Source organism: Equus przewalskii, chromosome 8 (genome assembly GCF_037783145.1).
Source record: "Equus przewalskii isolate Varuska chromosome 8, EquPr2, whole genome shotgun sequence".
NCBI classification, from domain to species: domain Eukaryota; kingdom Metazoa; phylum Chordata; class Mammalia; order Perissodactyla; family Equidae; genus Equus; species Equus przewalskii.
The window spans coordinates 67,745,795-67,763,346 of NC_091838.1; the positions used below are offsets into that span (position 1 = coordinate 67,745,795).

At 43.8% G+C, this 17,552-nt stretch overlaps 1 protein-coding gene across 4 annotated transcripts in view; it reads left to right on the forward strand.

The window, feature by feature from the left end:
* FER1L6 (fer-1 like family member 6) overlaps positions 1-17,552 on the forward strand; it is a 214,977-nt gene that overhangs the window by 5,908 nt on the left and 191,517 nt on the right. For 2 of the 4 annotated variants that reach the window (XM_070632004.1, XM_070632005.1), the window contains exons 2-3: positions 53-151; positions 362-453. The gene's annotated coding sequence lies outside the window, so the exon portion shown is untranslated. Of the gene's footprint in view, positions 1-23; positions 152-361; positions 454-17,552 lie in introns of those variants that run through there. The other 2 variants (XM_070632006.1, XM_070632002.1) reach the window with 2 other exon arrangements.

A 17,552-nucleotide genomic window follows, 5' to 3' on the forward strand; every position in this document is an offset into this window, starting at 1 on the left:
GGAGGACCCAAAGAATAGAATCTTCCTTTTCTCTGCTTTTTTTTTTTTTCAGTGTCCAAAATGACTAATTGACAAAGAGAAGGAGAGAGTAAGAGCAGAGAGCGTGGACTGCGGAGTCAGAATGCCTGGTTCAAATTGTGGATCCAGCAAGGTAGGAGCCATCAGGGCTGCCCCCAGTGTCCCATTTCTCCTCTTCTGGCACGCGCACGGCCAGCTGTACTTCCCATCTCATTAAGGTTAGATGCGGCCACGTGACTTGCTTTGGCCAGTGAGATGTGAGCAGAAGTGATGCATGTCATGTCTGGGGAGAAGTTTCTAAGAGCCAGTGCACAATTTGCTCATTCCATTCTCTCTGTCGCAGTCACAGATGAGGCCGCCATGGCAGAGGAACTATCAGCCTGGATCCCAGGGCAGAGGCCCCTGGCAACTTGTGCCGGATGGAATATAGCATGAGTGAGAAACCTTTGTTGTTTTAACCACTGAGATTTTGGAAATGTTTGTTACCACCGCATAAGCTAGCCTACACTGAATGACTCTCCATGTGGCAAAGTGCATAACATCTCATTTGTCAGTTTCTCCTTTTGGCAAATGGAGATCCCGAGACCTCTAGATTGTTTTCAGAATTAAATAGGGTAATACCTTGAAAGAATGTGCCTAGTATACAGCAAGTGCTCAATAAATATTAGCTCTTACTATTTTATACGCAGACAGGTAGAAAGAATACTTCTCTATGTATAAAAGCATCCTTTCATATTACTGTGTGGGTGTGTTTATGCATTAATATTTGTCCCCAGCCTGAGTCGTGGTGGAAGCTGATAAAGATGTGAGGGGACCTGCTCTCCTCTTGCTTGCTTTCCTGAGGTAGCTGCTTGGTGAGGGTGGATGTGCCGAGAGCGTGGCACAGAATATGGCAGTCAGTGCTCAGTTGACGAGCCCCTGAACCCAAACCACTCATGCATTCTAATCACCAGGTTGCCTCACCCTCACCTTCCATTTCTGGGGCCTTCTGCAGCTGTTGCCATGGAAACTTATGGGTTGAGGCTGTGTATCCATCTGTATTTGTTATCTCTAAGAAGCAGGAAGCAAGTTTGGCTAAATTAAGCAGCAAAGAGACTTAGGAAAAAAATATTGCAAAGCTCACTGAACTTCCAGGAAGGAGAGAGCCAAGCTTGAAGGCCAGAAGGTCAGGGACCCCATCCTAAAACATGCTGCAGACCTGTTCTAGAGAAAACATCACTGCCGGGCGCAGACACTTCTGATGGACCCATGAATGCCAGCAGCGGGACTGGTAGACCCACTGCCATGATTGCTGCTGGAACGCAGATGCGGCTCCTGCCTCTGCCCCACCCTTACCTAAGGCAGCCCATGTGGTCCCTGTGCTTTCCTGTCGCCAGTTTCTATAGAGAGAGGGGGCTCTGCTTCATGTGGTGGGCAATTCCTTCATTCCCTCTCACTCTTTCCCTCTCTTCTCCCTTCCTCCCTCCTTTCCTTCCAAACTTCTTAACCCAATTTACAAGGCCCCTCCTTTGCCAGGGGCCACATCTAGCCACTGGTATTCCACCACCTTCAAATTCCTGCAGATGTGTCCTGCAGGTGTGCTGAGCATGCTGTGGTGACCCGTGCACCGTGATCCCTCATTTCCATGCCTTTGCAAGTGCGCTTTGTACCCTCGTCCTCCCATCGCCCGGCTCACTCCTCCAGGTTGCCCACATCTGGAGCAGGAACTCTACCTTTAGGCCCTCGTAACACGTACCACACTGTGGTGCATTTGCCTCTTTCCCTGTCTGGTCTCCTCCCCAGACCGTGAGTCCTTGAAGCTAGGCCATGTGTCTTGTTTGCCCCCACGTCCCAAGCCCTAGCAGAGTTCCTGGTGTGTCGTAAGTCTCAATAAATACTCGGGGAATAAATGCACACCGTTGAGGAAATGGAGAGGGTGCAGGTGGGCTTCCGACCTCACACTCTTGGGAAAACCCATCCAGGAGTGTGACTTTGCTTCTGGTGGGAGCACAATGGGATAGTTTGGGAGTGAGGAGTCTCCTTTGTCTTCCTCGACATCCCTCTCCTGTGTCTGGGCCACCAGCACATCACCAAGCTTTTCCTGCATCACTGGCTTTGTATGTGTGATGACTGGTCAGAATCAGAGGTCTTCCTAGAAACTATCATTCCAGTTCAAATTGCCTCTTGGAGAACATGGTCCTTGCGTTAGTTTCCTGGGGCGGCTATAACAAATTGGCACAAACTGGGTTGTTTGAAGCAACAGAAATTTATTCTCTCGTAGTTTAGGAGGCTGAAAGTCTGGAATCAAGGTGTTGGCAGGGCCGCACTCCCTCCGAAGTCTCTAAGGCAGAATCCTTCCTCTTTCTAGTAGCTCCTGGTGACTCCAGACGTTCTTTGGTTTGTGGTTGAGTCATCCAATCTCTGTCTCCATCTTCACATCGACTTCTCCTCTGTGTTCGCCTTTATCTCCTCTTATCAGGATACTTATCATTAAATTTAGGGCCCATCCTCATCCAGGATGATCTCATCTGAGGTTTTTAATTACATCTGCAAAGACTTTTTCCAAATAAGGTCAAATTCACAGGTTCTGAGTGGACATATATTTTGAGGGGGCCACCATTCAAGCCACTACACTCCTCATGGTCCTCTCTAATGGGTGACCTAGAAAGGTTTGGGATGTGTCCAAAAGCCTCCCTTCAAGCAATGTGGGTGGAAGGTCCACCAGAGTGGGGCTTGTCCTCTCTCGCTGTGCTCTGGGGATTTGCGAGGCCCTGAGCACACCGCCTCTGTCCTCATGTACGTGTGCAAACTAAGCAGGCTCGCTCACCCTGCAGACTGCCACCACGTGACTTCCCTGTTCCCAGAGCAGCTCTGGAGCCTCTCTGGCCTGTCCCAGATCTGGTGATCAGGTCTCTGCACAGTATTCCTAGCCCAGACCCTTGGATTAAACCAACCCAAGCCTGGAACAGCAGACCCTGTCCACAGCCCATGATCTACGCCACCGGCAGACCCCCTTCTTAGAAGACAGAATGCCGATGTGTTTGTGGTGACTCATGGGGAAAGGATCTCAGTGTGAGTTGGCCCCTACTCCAGCCCCAAGGAGTCAATGATGACTGATCTAAATTGGTGAGGTAGTTGCATCCTCTTGTCCTTTAATTGTCCTAAGAGTGGCCATGTGATCCAGTTCTGAGAGATAAGTGGGAGTCTTCTGGGGAGGGCTTCCCTTCCCAAAGAAAAGACAACGCCTTATGAACAAGAGGATTTTTGTCCCTCCCCCTTCTTCCTACCTGGAACTTGGGTGTAATGTCTGGAGAGGCAGCAGCCATCCCATGATCATGAATGAATGTCAAGCACACAACAGAAGCCAACAACTAAGGGTGGTGGTGCAGAAAATAGAGCCAGGGTCCCTGACATGATCGTCAAGCAGCTGAACCAGTGTCAACCTCTCTGGATTCCTTGTTATGAGACAAAAATTTAAGTCATTCTAAATTAGGCTGTCTTTTATTTGCAGCTGAAAGTATTTCTAAAAAATACAGATTAGGAAATAAAGGATTAGAACACATAAACTCTTAAAACTAAAACAGTTTAACTTAGGTCTATCATTATTTACTTTAACGAATATAGTATAATTTAAACTATAAATATATAATTTTAAATTATAATTATTTATATTATTATAATCTAATTTAACTTAAACTTAGGTTCATCATTATTCAAGGAAATAGGCCAGCCCATTTTATTACCTATTTTCTACCTAGACGTCAGCCACTGGTAGAGCATTTCCAGGCTTGGACATGGCTCCAGCTAAGTCGCATTTCTAACATCTGACAGCAGAAGTGGTATGTGGTGGGACACCCAATAATGACAGTAGCAAACAGGAATGGAGCACTTATTGTGTATAAGGCAAGTCCCAGGGGCTTTGCAGGCATTGTCTCAGTGCATCCTCATAACAATCATATGATTGGTACCATTACCATCTCTATTTTGTAGAAGGCACGTCTAAGTTCAGGAGGGTTAAGTTATAGAGACTAAGAGGTGAGCTGGACGGGACTCCAGGTACCTCTTAGGTACCTGGCCAGGCTTCTCTTGTTTCTTAGGTTTCGTACCATTTGAAGTGTTACGGTTGTTTGGGATGATGGAAGCACAGCTATAATGCAACAAATGGCCCTTGTTTGTAGATGAAAGCCCAGATTCTGTAGCCTGGCATTTGAAGCCTTGTGCAAGCCTCTACCAGCTTACCTCTGCCAGGCCGTCTGCCTCTGGCCTCCTTGACACAGCCTCTGCTCCCACCAAGTGGAACTCCGCATGGATCCCTGCCCAGGCTCCTGATAATCCTTTCACCTGCAAGTCCAGGCTCCTCCTCTCAGGCCCTTCATGTCCAAATCAGACCCGTTCATCAAGGCCCATCTCTTCCAGGAAGCCCTCCTAGGTTCTTCACCTGGCGGGGGTGGCAGTGTCCACATCTTTACATGATTGTGGCTTGTGGACACGTCACATTTCCCTCGACTGCACAGTCAGAGCCTCTTGGGTGGGTTGTAGTCTGTTCCATCTCAGTGTCCCCTGGCAGTGCCCAGCACAGAACACAGCCTCATCAAATGTTTGTGGAACAGAGAAAAAAATCTCTCTGAACATCTTAGAGGAAAAAAAAAACTAAGTGAAGGTGTTAAAACTTTTTAAAAACAGCTCTATTGAGATATAATTTACATACCATTACAATTTATCCATTTAAAGTGTACAATACCTTTTAGTATTTTCACAGAGTTATGCAACTATCACCACAATCAATATTAGGACATTTTCATCACCCTAAAAAGAAACTGGATATGCATTAGCCATCATTCCAAGCAACTCGCATACTCCCACAGCCCTAGATAACTGCTAATTTACTCTCTGTCTCTATTAATTTGCCTGTTATGGACGTTTCATTTAAGTGGAATCATGCAATATGGTCCTTTGTTACTGGCTTCTTTGACTTGGCATAGTGTTTTGAAGGTTCCTCCACGTTGCAGCCTGTGTCAGCCCTTCATTCCTTTTCATTGCTGAATTATGTACTGGAGGGCTAACTTCTGTAAAAGGCAGGCTTTAGCTAGACATTTTAGCTTCCTGACTAACTGCTCAGATAGGGATCTACTGCTCTGCTTAATCACTGATATTGTAAGACAGATCTCAGTCCTGCTCACAGTGAAGGAGCGCCTTGGACACCCTCTGTGCTGAGCAAGGAGGAAGGGAGCCCGCTGGTTTCCCTGGCTTGTTCCCTCTGTCTTGGTCCCCTGTTCAGCCTGGAGCCTAAGGAACAATTTAAAAGTTCAAGGCCCTGGGACCCAGACCAGCTGAGAATTGGTAGCTTCTAAGACACACTGAGCTAGGTGGCAGGGCCACAGGGGTGTGTGTGTGTGTGTCTGTGTCTGTGTCTGTGTCTGTGTGTGTGAGTTAATGGGAGAGCAGGAAGCTCAGAGTTCCTGAGCTAGAAGCACCTCTCCTTGGGCAGGCTCTTCTCTGCATATGCAGCCTCAGGTCCTGTTGGCTGAGAAAAAAGATCCAGATGGCAAGAGAGCCAGACAGGGCACAGGAGTGAGGAAACAGATGCACACGGGTAGTCATCTCTGGACCACCAGGGCTGGCCCAGAGGAGGCCACTTGCTGTCTCCCTCTCACCCTCCCATCCCTTTACAAATATGGACTGAGCATCTGTTAGGTGAGGCAACTGAGAAAAGCACAGTGAACAAGACAGACAGGGCTCTGCCCTCACAGAGCTTACAGTTTCAGGGTGGAGACACACACAATGAATTATGAGTTGTAGAGGTACAGGAAGTCATGGGAACATATACTAAAAGCATCTAACACAGTACCAGGGTGTTTGCGTTAGGTGGGACCCAGTGTACAATACCTTGGTTTTCTTTTTTGATTTCTGAGTGAAAGAGAGCTAAAAAATAACTCAGAGATGATTGCTACGTATAAATTACAGCAATTAGCCTACCTTCGCCAAATATACCCTCCCATGGGATCCCCCTGCTTCCCTTCCCAAGAGCAACCTGCTTTGAGTCACTCTCACTCTTGTTTATTTTTTTTTTTTTTTGCTGAGGAAGATTTGCCCTGAGCTAACATCCACTGCCAATCTTCCTCTTTTTGTATGCTGTAGGTCCGTGCCCGGGAACTCAACCTGAGCTGCCAAAGTGGAGCATGCCGCACTTAACCTCTAGGCCACTGGGGCTGGCCCTCACTCTTATTTATTTATTATTTACTGCTGGAGGAATATGCATATCTATATTCTCTTGACTTATGCATCATTTTGGGGACGTTGGAGAACTGTAGACAGTTCTACATGGACCTACATGGTTCTGACAGTGAAACGTTGGCCCATCTTTTGTTCATCTTGTTCTACAGAGCTCGGCTGGTTTTGCATCTAATCCTCATCCTGGTGCTTTTGCTGGGCTGCTTCAGCCCAAACCAGCTGGGCTCCGGGGCAGAGAGCAGTAACTCAATGGACTACGGCTGTGGTTGCACTGATGGATGACCTTCGGGCCTGAGCTGGGCCCTCTGAGAGGAGCCCACAGGGTGGCCTCCTGGGGCCAACGTGCATTTTTATTTCTCTGCTCTTACAGTTCATGCCTTTACTCAATGCTTGTGATAATCCCTACAGTTATGGTCAAACATCAATTTTTTTCTCCTTCTTTCCACCAACATTTATTGGGCCCCTCTTGAACCCTAATTTCTACAGTGACAAGAATGAAGGCTTTTATTCGTCACTGAGTCCCAATACCCAGCTTGGTACTTGGCACATAGTAGATGCTTAATATATGTAGGTTGAATAGAATTGGGTATATGCTCGAACTGTGTTAGGTGCTGAGGATGCAGAAATGAAAAAAAGGCAAAATTCCTGCCTTTTTGCAACTCACAGTCAAACTGTAAAGACTCTTTGGGAAGTAGTAGTGATAATAACAACCATAGCTACCACTTGGAGGATGATCGCTATGTTCCTGGTACAGATTTAAGTCTGACTCGTGTTTTGAAAGCAGGGAGTGGGGAGCATGGCACCAGGTGTCTTCATCCTGGCTGACGTGGTCGCTCCAGTGGTGCGGAGGCCCGGTGCAGGTGCCGTGACTGTCAGGCAGATCTGAGTTGTGAGAGAAGGACTGTGCTCAAAGCGCTTCAGAGATCCCCAAGTGAGTTCACACCCGCCAGAGCTGCGCTCAATAAGAACATGGGACCCTGTCCTCCCGAGTTTTTCTAGACCCCGTGACAAATCCAAAGAGAACCAGACATTTCCTGACCTGAGTCTGAGACTCCAGAACTCTTCTGCCTGCCTCTGAGGACTGTGGAACTCTCCTGCATCAAAGGACAAGCCTGAGATTATATAGCATTTTGGATTGTCCAGTGCAAGGGACATTTTGACATGGCCTAAAAACAAAACATGATACTTTCTGTTTTTAAAAAAATGACTGAGTCGTGTGTAATAGAGTCTCTCACCCGGTAGTCCTGACCTCAGAAGGATAGTGTGCTTGTGCTGGGCAGGGAGAACACGTGTCCTCCAAATTCCTCGAGAAAAATGGTGCCCCAGGAGTTAAAGACGCTTCAGGGTCACGCGCTCTGAGACAGGTGTCCTTTCCACACTTTTCAGTTGCCGTGCGCTTAATCTCCTCCGTCCTGATCCCTGCTCCTGTGGCAGAGACTATTTGTCCATCGATGGCCGCTCTTCCCTGTTTCCATAGTTATTTGTTTTTAGCCAGGCACATGGTTGAATAAAGATGACGCTTTCTCCAGCCTCCCCTGAGTCAGATGTGGGCAAGTGACTAAATTCTGGCGGGATTTATCTGTGCAGCTTGTGGGTTATGCCCTCAAAGGAGGCAAATGCCTACTCTTCTCCTTTTCCTCTTCCCACAAGCTGGAACCAGAATGGCAGGGCAAGCCAGCCTGGACCACATGGCTGGGGGAGCGTGGAGCAAGAAGGTGGTAGGAATGCGGACCCCCAGTAGCTGTTTGCCAGTCCTGGATTGCTCTCACCTAGATAGTTACATAAAACAGAGAAAGCAAAAAGGACCTTCTGTCTGGTTTAAGCCACTATTATTTGGGGTTTCTGTTACAGCAGCTGAACCCAGGCATTAGCTGATATACTCACCCGGACGCCGTGCTGGGTGGAGAGAGGCTGGAGACAAGGTGAAAGAGGGGACGGGCGTCAGGGATGGGCTGAGGTTCAAACATGTCTGCTGCAAACTTTACTTGGCAACAGAAAGCCATTATCCCTTTTTCTGTGCAGCGTCGTCATGATTGCTTCTCTTCAGAAACAGTCAGCGGTTCTGCTGCAGGGCAGTCTGCAGCCAAGTTGATGAAGGGCCTTGGAGAGAAAACTGTCTTACGGAAAAGTAAGACACTCTCTGTGTGAGCGATCATCATGTCAGCCTCCTGCTGGCCTGGATGAGAAACCCAAGAAATCAGAACTGTCAAGTCAATCAGACTCATTGAAATTCCTCCTTCCCTTTTCAAATGAATCATTCTTTCACTTCTTGCTATATAGGAAATAATAATAATAATAACAACAGCAGTAGCAACAATCGGAATATAGAAACGGTAATAATAATCGCTATAATCTGTCGAGCATACAATGTGCAGAGTTCTTTGTCTAATTGAAGCTTCATAACAGCCCTATATGCACTATCTCCATTTTAGAGTAGATTCAGAGACGTTAAGTGTCTTGGCCAAGGTCACACAGTTAGAAAGTTAGCAGGGCTGGAATTTGAATCCAGGATGATCTGGCTTCAAAGCTTAACCTCTTTCCACAGTGTTGTGTTGCTTTGCTGATTGTTATATTATGACTTGTTATAATAGTTAATAATTAATTGAATGTTAGAGACAGTAGGATCCTAGAGATCAAGTGGCACAGAGGGCTGATGTTTAAGGAGAGCACACCAAGGACCAGAGGGGTGAGGTAATTTGCTTAAGAGCACACAGTGGCCCGGTGAGGACTCGAACCCAGGACTCCTGGCTTTTGGCCCTGGTTGTTCTTTCCTCCTAACCCTCATTTGGGATTGACTCTGTTCGGATTGCTGGGAAGGAATTCTACAGTCTATTTAAAGAGGGGATTGTGTAGTTAAGGCACATATATTAGAATCACGTGGGCTGAGTCCAAAATACCTATGCCCGGGCCACATCCCAGAAGAACTGAATTAGAATCCTTGATTTTAGGGCTCAGGCATCTACCGTTTTGAAAAGCTCCCCAGGTAATTCAGATGAGCAGCCAGAGTTGAAAACTACCGAGTTAAGTTTTCGGCTGAGTCTATTCAAGTATTTATTACTCCTTCCTTGGGCTGCTTTTGTCTAAGACAAAGGAGAAAATGGAAAATTCAGTGTTTTTTCCTAGTGTTGTGCAGTATCGCCAGCTTTTTCTGACTCAAACTGCTTTCACAATAACATATCATCTCAAGAACTACTTTATGAATTAACAATCATTGCCCTTCTTTGCATATAATGTATGGAGTATGAATATTTCATATTCATTTCAATAAATGAAAAGCCAAGTTAAATGATGACCATTGTGTTTTGTCTTTTTAAATATTGGTTCTTAAAGTTCTAGAGAGGGTTAAAATAAAAATGCTGATGAAATGATCGTGAGTCAGAGCTTTTGTGCTGACCGTTTTGAGAGTGATATGCAAAACTATGATCATTTTATGCTCCTTATTAACTTCTTGGATTCCAACATTAGTGTCCCTTGCGCTTCTTGTCTGTAATCATCAATCCATTAGGGCATAAATGAAACAATATTTGATGAAGAACAAAACAATTTAAAACTGTGTGATGATCAAAACCATATGGTGGCCAGCAGTGTTCAGCTGAGTGCACTGAGTCGCGAGCATCTCATCTCGATTTATTGCCTGGCTGACTTACTTGATTCACTTAGAGATACACTCCAATATTTTCTGTATTAAAAGGAAAGTTTTTTTCTTTTTTTGTTTATGTGTATTATTATTTTTTTTTTGGTGAGGAAGATTGGCCCAGAGCTAACATTCATAGCCAATCTTCTTCTTTTTGCTGAGGAAGATTGTCCCTGAGCTAACATCTGTGCCACTCTTCCTCTATCTTGTACATGGGATGCTGCCACAGCATGGCTTGATGAGTGCTGTGTAGGTCTGCACCCAGGATCCCAACCTGTGACCCCTGGACCAGCCAAGCAGAGCACATGAACTTAATCACTATGCCACCAGGCCGGCCCCCAAAAGGAAAGTTTTTTGATAATTATTTTATGGATTAAAATTAGAAACAAAAAGGCGGTGTTATTGCCTTCACCAACCCCTTGGAGAAACTTTGGGAATCTTTGGGAATCCTCAAACAGATGGTGGTATAGTGAGCAGAAATAAAAGCTTGAACGCTAGATTCAAACAGACCTGCGGTCAAATTCTGGCTCTACTACTCCCTGAATGTGTGAACTAAATTAGCTGATTCTCTGAGCTTCAGTTTTCTCATCTTAAAAATGGGTGATGATTGCAGAGAGGATGAGAATTAAGGCAAGACACCGCTCATTCCTTAGGGCCCGGTGCTGGATTTCATACTTTGCAACAGATGAAACTGGGATCAGATCGCAAGGTTATAAAAATGTTGCAAGCTCTGCTGTGACTCCTTGATGACAGATAGAAGGATCAAAGATTACGGTTTACTTAGGAAAGTTTTGCTGTGACAGACATGGGTATTTCTGCCAAGTTCCGTGTTAGAATGAGGCACCTCATATTTCCATAGAATAGACTGCACTGATATTTCTCGCCTGGGAGCACCATTGCTGCGTCGTCTAGGCTGGGATAACTTCTGGTCAGGTTACACCAGAACAATCTGGGTCAACATCCCTTGGAGGCATTTTTCCAAGAGCAGAAATAAATTTTCTTAGATCTACCTACTTTGTGCCCTGGTTCATTTATACTTGTGAAATTTTAGAGATGGAAAAAACAAGCTCTCTTATTTTACATTCATTTAATCAACAAATATTTATTGTGCATCTACTCTGTTATAGGAATTAGGTCAGGCACCGGGAGATGTAGTGGTGAGAAAGACCCAGACTCTTCCCTCAGTGGGCATACAGCCCAGTGGGGAAAACATATATTGATCAGTGATTACACAAATAAAAGTAAAATTGAAATTATGTAAAGAGCTATGAACAGGAAGTATGCAGTATTATGTGAGCTCATGATGGGGGGGTCAACTGACTGAAAGATGAGCGATCGAGGCCCAGAAGGTGGAAGTGATAGGTCAAGTCATGCAGAACTCCACACCAATCAGCCAAGTGTTAACTGAATTTATGTTTGCTACTAAGATCTTTTAAACAAAACAAAACAAACAAACCAACCCCAAGTCTCAAATAGAAAAATGAAGTAAAATGAGAAAGTTTACCTGGGAATAAATCTAATGAAAGATGTAGTATGAAAACTACAAAATAACTACAAAATAATTATTATTGGGTAAAATTAAAGAAGAGCTATATAAATGGAGGCATATACCATGTTTGTGGATTAGAAGGTTTAATATTGTAAGTAAGTGGTCTCCTTAAATTGTTCTATGTGTGTAATTCTAATCAGGGTCCAGCAGTTTTGTTTTTTTTTAAGGGATTGGTAGTGGAAACTTCCAAGATGAGTCTAAAAATGTATATGATAAATAAAGGACCCCAAATAGGAAAGATAATGCTTAAAAAAAGGAAAGTTGGAGGACTTAAATTACCAGAGAGCAAGACTTCTAAAAGTGAAGTTTTGGATAGTGATGCAAAGATAGAAAGATCAATAGAAAAGAATAGAAAGAATAGAAAAAGCCCCACTGGCCACTTGGGACGTGATGAAGGAAATTGGAACCCATAGTCACAGTAGTGATAATTTAACTACTGTGGGCAAGTCAAAGCCACCTCATGTCTCTGAACCTCAGTTTATTGACTTCTAAATAAATTAATTAAATATTTAAGTGGACTCTTCTAGGCACTAGAGACGTGGTGAACAAATCAGACAAAATCCTCTGCCTGTGGTGACAAGGAGACTAGATCAGAGCAGTGTTTTCCCATAGACCAGGATATGAAATTATCTTAGGTGTGGTATTGATAACCAGTTTTTAAAGTTTAAAACATTTAATAGTTATATCTTTATTTTTGGAGAACTATAACTAGCACACAAAACAAGTGTTTTATTTGTGTTTATTTTATTTAATGGGTGTTAAATTGAAAGATTTATTTAAATTAAGAAGTGGGCCACATGGAAGAAAAAGATGAAATGAGTTAAAGGCAGGTGGGGCATGGATATCATGTATAGAACAAGTGTTTGGAAACCTGGGATTAGAGGGAGGGACAAAGAGAGAGAGGGATAAGTAGATCAGAGCTAACACACATTGGGCAGGAACTTGGAGATATGCACGTGCTCTCTCACTGAATTCCAATGACACCCTGCAAAACAAGCATCAGTGTGGCTATTGTCCAGATGCCAAAGTTGAGAGCTGAGTTCCCTAATTTTCAAACCAGACCTGTCTGTCTCCAAAGTCCATACTCTGGTTTTTCCAAAAAAGCCATTTCTTGAATACAAGTCTGCCAGTGATGAACTAGCCTAGTTTTCATTGATCTGAAAATATCTTTGTTTCTTCCTTCATTCTTGAAGGATATTTTTGCTAAATATAGAATTCCGAGTTGACATGTCTTTCTTTCAGCACCTTAAAAGCATTGCCCTATTGGCTTCTGATGAGAAGTTCATGGTCAAATTGTTTTTCCCTTGTATGTGATTTTTTTTTTTTTTTGAGGAAGATTAGCACTGAGCTAACATCTGCTGTCAACCCTCCTCTTTTTGCTGAGGAAGACTGGCCCTGAGCTAACAACCATGCCCATCTTCCTCTACTTTATATGTGGGATGCCTGCCACAGCATGGCTTGTCAAGTGATGCATAGGTCTGCACCTGGGATCTGAACTGGTGAACTCCTGGCCGCCGAAGTGGAGTGTGCGAACTTAACCACTGTGCCACCAGACCAGCCCCGTTGTATGTGATTTTTATTTCAGATATTACATATTTTAGTTCTACAATTTCCATTTTAAAATTTTTCTATAGTTTCATTTCCTATATTTTTCACTCATATTCAGGCATATTTTCCTCAAATCTCATCTAAGATCTTTGTCTGGGTCACCTCAGGGATGGCCTCCATAGGTTGTCTCTTCTGTTGATATGAATGACTTTTTCCTCTTTCTTCGAATGTTGAGTAGTTTTGGACTGTAACCTGTGCGTCCTTAAGTGGTAAGTTGTAAAGACTCTGGATTTTGTATCTTTATCTGAAGAGTATTGATTTTGTTTCTTTTAGCAGTCAGTTCACTTGCGAAACTCAAACTGCAGACTCTCTGTGGTGGGGTAGCTGAAATTTCAGTTCAGATGGTTTGGCTTTGGCTGGATGGTTGGCGTCTGTCCCCCACCTATATTGGTCGGTGGTGAGCTGGAGATTGGGCAGCATTTATGCACGGATTTTAGGGCATTCCCTCTCTGGCGCTCTCCTTTTTGAGAATTCCTCTCTCCCTTTCCATTAATCGTTGTTATTCTGAAGTCTCTCCTCTGGTTCTCAAGCCAGTAGAACTGAGCTTTCTGTCTGAATTGTAACTGTCCTCCATAGAGCTTAATGGGGGCATGTCCTCTGGTAAAAAGCCATGAAAATTCATCTGGTGCTTTCCTTTTTCCTGAGTTTCAACTCCCCTCCACATTCTGCCTGTTTTTGGTCACTTATCAGCACTCCAAGGTAGTTTTTTAAAATATTTTGTCCTGGATTGATATATGGCCTAGGTTTTAGGAGCTACTGGGCAATTACTGGAAGGAGAACATCATCCATGCTCTTTGAATCCAATCCCACTGCTTCTCTGAGATCTTCCAGCTCTAAAATTTACATCTAGCTCTAACGTCCTTAGATTATCTTAGTATGGTTGATAAAACTGAGACTTTGTAAGAGTTTTAGAAAATGGGATCAAAGCGATGAAAGAATTCAGTGAAGTGTGGAAGACAGTGTGAGAGAAGCCACTGAGCTGGGTGCAAGAGAAGAAATGGTGAGGCAGCCACAGAAAAGCCTATGCTCCTGGAGGCAGGAATAAGGAGGGAAGATGATAATGAGCTATTAGCTTCTAGTACGCAAGTATGAGTGGATTAGATTGGAGCCAGGGGACATCTGACACTGAGGGTTGTGAAAATGGGAACAATGCTAATTATTGCATTGTCAAGTGTCAGGAATAGCAATTACTATTCCTATTGTACAGGTGCAGTTTCTAATTCTTTTTGTGCCCTCTCATTCGTAGACACGGTGAAGGAACTCAAAGAATTCTTGTTAAATGAATTATCCTCTTATCAGCCCTGTAAAACTAAGGTCTTTTTCTGAGGATAGATAGAAATGCAGATTTAGTTTTTCCAGAAATTGAGCAATTGTCCTTCAACGTGGTGTTCAATATTGAACAAGACCCAGTTCTTAAATTTCAAGAGATATCGAATTACATAAACTCAATGCCCTGTGGGGACCTGAGGTTGGCCACCCCAAGATATGTCTCTTTGGCATCAGGATTATTTGAGGCTGATTGCTTTTGATAAACTGGGACAGGGAAGGAGGAATGGAACTTGCCCTTTGTTAGGACACATTTATGTTTGTAAGGTAAATCTCTATCTGTAAAGGTGCCTCCCTCTCTGTACCAGGAAGAAGAAAGGCAAGGCGATGACCTTCTCTCTGGAAACTCTTAATCAATACCAAAGGCAAGGACTTAAAATCTGCATTTTATTGCGCTAGTCTGGTAACCTCCTGTAACTGACTTCCCTCTCTCTCCCAACGTTGGCATTTCTTTAAGGATTAAGCATCTTTCTTTAGGCTAGGAACTGATTGCTGAGCTCACCTGTGACCGCCCAGCTCCAGACAATCGACTTGCCTCTGGCTACGCCCACCGAGATAGCAGACCACTACCTGCTGTGTCCATCAAGCACTGTGCTGACAGGGCAATCTTGTGACTATTGTGGGAGGGATATTTCAATCACATGTGAAACACCCTGTTTGGGGGTATATAACCACTATGTGTACCCCACTTCTTCGGTGCCCTTTCTTCCTTCGGGAAGAAAAGCCCCAGGCCATGGTTCCTCATAAAGCTTTGTTTAATTTTCTCTTGCTATTCTGTCTCATGTGAATTTAATTCATTCTCCAGCCAGACGAACCCCCATTTGGGAAGAGGAAATGTCTTCCTCCCCTACAGCCCCCAACAAAAAGTAAGCTGTTTGTGGCATGTGCTGAGAATACTAAGATGAATGGGACTCTTTGTTCCCAAAGGTGTTCCACCAAGCAGGGAAATCACAAACAAATGACCATAATACAAAGAGAAGGGTAGTATTATAGAGGTACTTACAAGGAGGTATGGAATACAGAGGAGGGAATTGTGCTAGAAGGAAGTGAGAAGAGAGTTGGGGAAGGGTTTCTGACAGCTGGGCTGGTGTTAAAAATGAATAGGAGTTTGCCAGATGGAGCATGCAGGAGTGTGTATCCTGTGCAGGGTGATTAGCGTGAACAGACACATGGCGGCATGGTAGAGTTCAGCATTTAAGGTAATGGCAGGTTATCTGGACTTGCAGAGCATAATAGTGGCTGATTCTATCACAAAAAGAAAAAGAAAATACTGCTTTCTGCAATTAGGAAGCTGAATGCCTCTGGTCTTCTTATCTATGAAAAATAGGACGAGTCCCTTAAATATTCGGAATGTCTGTAGAACCTTTGTTGCTCTTGTGTTCATGGCATCTGCATAAGTAGATGGAAAACTTTAAGAGCAGGACCTGTGCCTTATAAATCTTAACATCGCGTGGGATAGCCAGAAACAGCGTGGGCATATTGTCTTTTGAGTTCTTTGAGGGTAAGAGTGGATCTCACTCATTCTAATCTTGCATAGTCTCGCAGAGGGGCTGACTCATGGTTGGCGGTCAAAAGGCACTTGTTGAGTTGATTCGAACGCTATAGAGTGTTATGAAAGCAAAAAAGATCATAAGCCTCATCTTTGAAAAGGGAAAATGTGAAATCAGAAGTATGACTGTCTTGAAGGGAATCGCCTTCAATTATGGGGAAAACAGTAAATCACTTGGGTCTAAAAGTCCTTTGTTTCTGGATTTTCTGTGTTGTATGTCCTTTCTCCGGGCTTTGAAGATCACCAAAAGGATGGTGGGAGCTAAACAAAGAAACTACTTGATAAATTAATCAGGTTGAGACAAAGTTCTTAAAATTAAACTCAACTCTGGTCTATTTATCATCATTTTCTCTTTAATGTTTCCTGACATTTAGAATAAAGAGATAAGAATTCTCTTGTCAAATTGTTTTCCTTCAGAGACCATCTCTTATCCCTCTAAATGTAAACGTCCATGCTTGATGGATGTCTAGGTTTGTGGAGGATAATTCAGATGTTGAAAGTCATAAAACATGGCGAGGGGAAGAGATACTGATAGCAAATATATTCTACCCATTGTTAATCACTTCAGCTGTACTTAACAATAAACTAATTTTCTTCTTTTGCATTTCTTCCTGTTTAGAGTTGTCATTTGTTTTGTATGCTTAAGGTAACCTCTGGTGTTTAAGAGAGATATCTACAATTGGTATCTCATGCTGCAAAGATTGTCAACAAATTTAAGTTATATAAAAGTGTTTGGACAGTTTCTAAGTTTAAACATATTGCCAATTGTCATTCACCTACAGGACTGAAGAAATTCTTGCTGCTGTTTTATTTGTCTGGATTCCATCACAGGAGTTGTGAGAAAGACAATAAAAAGCCTGATGCTTGTGGTTCAGCCAGGGAAGAGGCTGACCAGGATGACACACAGCAGCCAATGAAAAAGAAAGGCAGGCATTCTCTGTTTTCCTAAGCCTTGGCTTTTCTCATAAAGCAAACAAAGCAGAAATACCAGTACTGACTCTCGTTGTCATGGTGATGATCTTGACAATTTTTTCAAATCTAAAACATATAGAAGCATAAGAAATGCTTCGCCAGACACATGATCCCAGGACTCCAGACTCTCTGAGGCAGTGAAGTTCATGTTTAGGAACTTTGGTTCAGGTGAGACAAGTCTCCTTTCTGTGTGAACCATTCTCTCTGAATCTCCAAGTCACCCGCCGGAAGCCAGTTGTTTCCGGTTTTTAATGGAGGCTACATTACACAGGTGTGATTGATGAACTCATTGGCCATTGCTGATTGAACTCAATCTTCAGTCCCTCTCCCCTCCTGGAGGTGGTAGTGGGGAGATGGTGGGACTGAAAGTTCCAATCCCCGAATCACAGGGTTGATTTTCCTGGCAACCAGTTCCCATCCTTACGTGACCCAGGGGCTTTCCAACAGTCACCTTGATGAGGATTTTTAGGCTGCTTAATTTTAAAACGGTTTATGACGAGGATTTTTAGGCTGGTTACTTTTAAAACTACACATGAGAAGCAGGCTCCAAGGAGTGGAATTTGCTTGTCCCTTTGTTGGGAAAGATTTACATTTCTAAGGAAAACTATCTGTGAAGATGCCTCCCTTCTGTGCCAGGACGAAGGGGGTTGGCCTTATCTCTAGAGGCTCCTGATCAATACCAGAGG